We start from the raw sequence: 6,126 nt of genomic DNA on the forward strand, positions 1-6,126 counted from the left end.
CCCCCCCACTTCTCCTCACTGTATTTGGGGGGGCTCTGCCACTGAGCCCCCAAAGGCCCTGATGGCCGCTGCCAGTGAGTGCAGGGCTTTTTTTTTTTTTTTTAAGTGCCAGGACGCTGGGGCCAGGTGGGGCAGCCATTGACGCTGCTGGGAGAGCAGGCAGGGGGTCAGGTGGTACTCAGGAGAGCTGGGGGAACAGGCAGGGGATGGGGTCGGGTGAGGATCCCTGCACAGTCCCCGCCCCACTTCTTCAGCCTCCCTTCCCCTGTCCCCTATTTACCAGCATGGAGGCTGGGTCCAGCTCCCTGTGGCGGTTAGCAGGGACTGCCTGAATCTCTGAATCTTTCCCAAATCAATTCAGAGACTTTGAGTTGATTTGGACCTTTTTATTGGTCTCCCAATTCAATTCGAATTCGAAGATTCAGCCGCCGAATCAAGCCGAATCTCCTCTGAATCGAATCAGCAACCAAACCTTTGCACAGCTGTAGTGGATGGTATCTGTAGTTACCCTGAGAATCCTATGCTCATTTATAACACACTTCTTCTTTGTCACATTATAAATTATTTTTAAGTTCCTGGAACCTTACAATAATGTGCTACTTAGAGAAGCAAGGAAATTCCTTTGAAGCAACCAGAATTATTGTCAGCTCAGATCTTCTGTACAGGGGGTCTGATCCTGCATTCCTCACTCAGGCAACATTTTGCCTGAATAAGGTCTGCAGGTCCAGACATAATTGCTTGTATTCCCTTATTCTCATTCCCTTTAAGGAGAGGGACAGAGATAGAGACAGAGACACAAATTATACCAATTCTGGAGTACATCTGGAGCACTGTGTCCAGTTTTGGACCCTCCCCACCACTATAGAAAGAATATGGACAAGTTGGAGAGAGAGTACAGCGGAGAGCAACAAAATAATTATGGGTCGGGGGCACATGACTTATGAGAGGCTGAGGGAACTGGGTTTATTTAGTCTGCAGAAGAGAAGACTGAGGAGGGATTTGATAGCAGCCTTTAACTACCTGAAGGGTGGTTCCAAAGAGGATGGAGCTAAACTGTTCTCAGTGGTGACAGATGACAGATCAAGGAACAATGTTCTCAAGTTGCAGCAAGGGAAGTTTAGGATGGATATTAGGAAAAACTCTCACAAGGAGTGTGGCGAACCGCTGGAAAAAGTTACTTAGAGAGGTGGTGGAAGCTCCATCCTTGGAGGTTTTTAAGGCCTGGCTTGACAAAGCCTTGGCTGGGATAAATTTAGTTGCGAATGGTCTTGCTTTGAGCAGGAGGTTGGACTAGATGACCTCCTGAGGTCCTTTCCCGCCTTCATTTTCTATGATTCATTGGAACATGTGAGAATTTTTTCCTTATTTGAAAGCTCTAAGTAGGAGACACAGAGTTTATCTACAATTTTCCTTACAAACCCTTTTTAAATATGAATTGTTTTCATAGGCTTGTTCTGACATGTTTAGTGCCCCTTCCTCCCCACAACTCCCTTTAGTGTCAGCAGGAGTTGACAGAATCAAGTCTCCAAATGCTTTACTTTAATCTGTTATTGTACCTAAGAGGTAATGGCAAAAAGATTTTGTAGAACTAAAGCGACCTGAAGCAGGCATCACCAAGACCACTTTGCTGGAATGTAGTATCCATTTCCTGCATCTGCTTCCCTGTCTTAGCTATTAGATTTTAAGTTCTTTGGGGCTTGTATAGTATCTGGTACAATCTTCATTGGGTCCTAGCGCACCTGCACAATATATATGTATGTATTTGTTCTTATTAATTGTAGTATTAATTAACTGCTGTACATAACACACAAAAAACATATTATATTATAGTTATATAACATAGCAGTATAATATATACATAATAAATCTGACTATAAAATTATATAATACCACAATTAATAGGACTAGATGTAGGAACGTAAGACTGAAGGTGCCCTGGTGTTATTGAGTCCAGCCCATAGCATGTCATATAATCCCTTGCATAAATTAAATGAGCTTCATCTTAAAAGCAGTGACATTTTTTGCCCCATTTCTCTGATTGCCAGCCTGTTTCAGAGTATTTCTCCTCTAACTGTTACGAGTTTTTTCTAATATCCAATATAAATTTATGCTTGGCCAGTTTATCAACATTTACCTTTGTGCCAACCTTGCCCTTTAATTTATAGCTTCTACTGTGGTGTTTATCCTCTTGAGGCACTTACAGAGAGCAGTCATATCTGCTCACAGCTGTTGTTTGCTTGGCTAAAATCCAAGCTCTTGTGCTCTCCTCTCAGAAAACTCACTCTGAAGTTCCCAAATAATTCTAGTAGCCTTTTCTTCACATCCATTAAAAATGTGATTAACCTTTCTTGAACAAGTTGATGAGAATTGTAGAAAATATTCCAGGTGAGCTGTCACCAGGGCCTTGTACATTGCCACTAATACATCTGTATCTCTACTGGAAATACTTCTGCGGATGTGTCTGAGGATCTTATTTGCCTTTTTCATAGCTGCATGACACTGCTGGCTCATAAGATGTATTTGCACTGCACAACACAGTGCTACATAGAGATGCTTGAACCAGCTGTAAGTGGACTAGGAGACCTGTCCTAATTAGCTTCTCCTATGCTAATCTACCCTACTGACAATTTAAAATACCTGAGGCAGAGCACTGTAGTAACAAAGTTACTGCTTCTGATAAATTAGCTTGCTCATTTACTCTGCACTGTTCTGGGTAGATATACTCCATGTCATCCTGGGATTGACTGCTATACTAGGCCTTTCTCTTCCTCTGAGATTTTCAACTGATGAGCTCTCCGTTTACAGCAGAAGTGTTCATTGTTAGTTCCTAACTGACTTGCACTTTTGTAATATTACATTGCGTGCCATTTTACTATTGCAGACCTCCTGGTAATCTGTTGGTCCTCTGTGATAGTCCAGGCCTCTGGTATATTGATGATGCCTTCCAGCTTTGTGGCATCAGCAAGTTTCATTAGCACACTTCCATTTTAGGTGCTACCATCATGCTACCATCATTAATGAAAACATAAAGCAGGAACAAAGAGTGGGCAACATGGGCAGTTCTTTGAACAAAAAGAAATAACAGTGAAGTTTCCCAAGGATCTATGCTGGACCAGTGCTGTTTAATAATGTTAATTAAACAATTAAACCTTACTATGGTAAATGAAAAGGGAAGTGGCTAGTGAGCTTGCCAAGTTTGCAGATTACATGCAATTATTCAGAGTGATAAAATCAAAGCGGACTGTAAAGAGCTACAGAAGAAACTTGTAAAACTGAGGGAATGAGAAAGAAATGGCAGATGAAATTCCACGCTGATTTGTGTAAAGCGATGTACATGGGGGAAAGCAACACAAAATATATATACATGATCAGGTATTTGTTTTCCTGTTTTGGAAAAAAAATGAGGAAAGAGATTTCGGAGGCATTGCAGAGTCTGTAGATGGTTCACTAAAACATCGGCATTCAACAACAGGGAATTGTAAACAAAACAGAAAGTACCATTATGACCCTTTATAAATCTGTGGTGTATCCACAATTTGAACCCTGCATCAGTTTTGTATGGCTTCCACCTAAAAGAATATAAAAGAACTAGAAATGAAAAGTGAAGGGCAACCCAGGTGACCAGGGGTATAGAAGGACATCCAAGTGAGGAGAGACTAAATAGGATAGCGCTTTTCCATTTATGTAAGAGATGGACTGGAATATGATAGAGTGGGAACATGACAGAGGTTTACAAAATATTAACTGGTGCAGAGAAAATAAATAGGGATTTATTATTTACTTTTTCTTACAATACTAGGCGTAGGGGACATGCAATGGAACGATTAGGTAGCAGGTCTAAAACTAACAAAAGGATGTTCTTTTTCACACAGTGTGTATCCTAAACCCCTGAATGCTTGAAGCTGCAGTGGAAGAAGAGCAGGGGGTTGGACACTTCTGGACATGCTCTATTTACCATCCTCCTCAGCATCCACTTCTGCCACTGAGTGCTACAGATTACTGGGTTAGATTGGCCTATGGTCAGACCCAGTAAATGGCAGTTCCTATGCTTCTATGTTCTTAGGACCGGCCCTGGAACTTCATTAAAGCTCCACTAGTAACTTGCCTCTGACCTGATTCATTAAGTTAATACCATAAGCAAATGCTGCAGACATTTTGCAGAAGGATCCTTCAGAAAGCTTATTGTTAGCTTGCATTTATTCCTTTTTGGTTTTTCATCATTTTTGTGCCCACTGATTTAATGTCTCATTTATAACAACATCTAGAAGAGAACAATCAAAGCAACCAAAATGAAAACCCAGATTCAAACCAACACAATCCAAACCAACACAACTAGGCCCAGGATCCTTAACTGGTGCAAGCAGAGGTGACTCCATCAGCTTCAATAAAGCAGTACTTGATTTATACCACCCAAGGGTCTTGCCCAAGATAGTTCTGTGATCTATCTCCCCTTCCCACTCACCTTATATTTTCCAAGGAAAGGGTGTCGGTTTCCAACGATGAGCATATCATCATGTCGCTCCAAGAGAAAACGGACTGGACGCCCAGTCCTAAAGAAAGCACATAAATCTCACTTTAATCAGTGTCACAACATTGCAAACTGCAGGAAGATGAAGCTACCGAGCCAAACTATTGCTGCCGTAACTCCACTGAGGTCTGGGATGAACTGGGCCGTTGCACTTCTCAAGTGTCTGTTAACCTCACATTTATCCAGTAAATGGTTAAGTTTAGGTTGAGACAGGAAGAAAAGAAACAATTTTAACTTCTGTTCACAGAAGAAAGTGACCAACCTTGTCAGCTGCCTCTTTAGCTTTTCCACTTCACATGTTTTGGCCTTGTAGCTGTGAAACCAGATGTTTGGCAGTGCTCTCAGAGCGTGGCTTGGGAGAAGGAGCAATGATATGCCATGGCCTGAGGTTACTGGATCTGCCCCTGAACAAATCAGGCAGCTTCTGACCCTGGTGGGCTGCGGGTAACACCACAGCAGGGGTTACCATAGCCATAGTACCACAATCAGAGCTACAGAGTAGTTCGGTTATCTGTCTTGTGGTGCAGGTAAAACAAGTTTCTCCTTGTGGGACCTACTTGTAGTGAGGCCTGATCCACAAGCTAGGCCTGGGAGAATAGCTGGGGTTTCCCAACAGGAGACAGATTCCCAACATTCAAATGGATAAACTTGTTAAGAAAAATGAGACAAAAACAGCCCCTGACTTCATTTTCTTTCACATGACAGGGCACATATATATGTGAAATGAATGTACCTGAATATACATGCACCCAGGACCACAGCACATTGATCAGATTCAGAGCAGCCCAACCTGGCAGGGAGGCTGGGGAGTCATCCTGCCAGCCTGGGGCTGCTCCAACCTGGCTCACCGTGCTGCGGAGGGGCTGGCTGTGGCATGAGGGTGCTTCAGTGTGGGGCTACCTGGCAGGCAGCTGCTGGTCTTACTGGTGTAACCTCTGCTACTGCTGCTGACATCTCCACCATTTGCCTCGTGGATCCGTCCCATGTGAAGCTCCATGGTCTAGATCTGGCCCAGGACACGGGGTGTATTTGACACTCCTGTCTTATAACAACTGTATACTGGAGAGAATCACTGAACCTCCACACCAAGTCCTACCATCATTGCAGATATGACCAGACTACAGGAAAGGAAGAAGCAAAACAGTCCAACCAGTGCTACACAGTAGCTGAATTGGGTGAATCCTGGTTTTTGTGCTTCCAACACCTTCCACAGTGGTGACTGCAGCACCACACAGCGAGCATATGGGGAGCAGGCAGGATTGGCAGGATAATGTCTTTGGAAGATGAAGGAGAATCTTGGCATTTAAAATGGTGTAACACAGCATTTGGAAGGGGAAGGTGGGGGGATAGTCACAGAGAACAGAGCACAAACAGATTACATTCTGCCTAGTATATAACTTCTGGAACTGGACCACAGGGCACTGGGGGAAAGAGACATGTATGAGAAGCAGTTGGACAGGACCATGGTGATATAAATTAGAACATTTTTTTTCTGTGACAGCTGCTTAGGGATCCAAATTCATGTCTACTATGGCAGATGTAAAAGACAGAAGAGTGAAAAGTAGTACTAGCTCACTACTGATGAGACAGAAAGCAAT

This window comes from Alligator sinensis, unplaced genomic scaffold (genome assembly GCF_000455745.1).
Source record: "Alligator sinensis unplaced genomic scaffold, ASM45574v1 scaffold566_1, whole genome shotgun sequence".
NCBI classification, from domain to species: domain Eukaryota; kingdom Metazoa; phylum Chordata; order Crocodylia; family Alligatoridae; genus Alligator; species Alligator sinensis.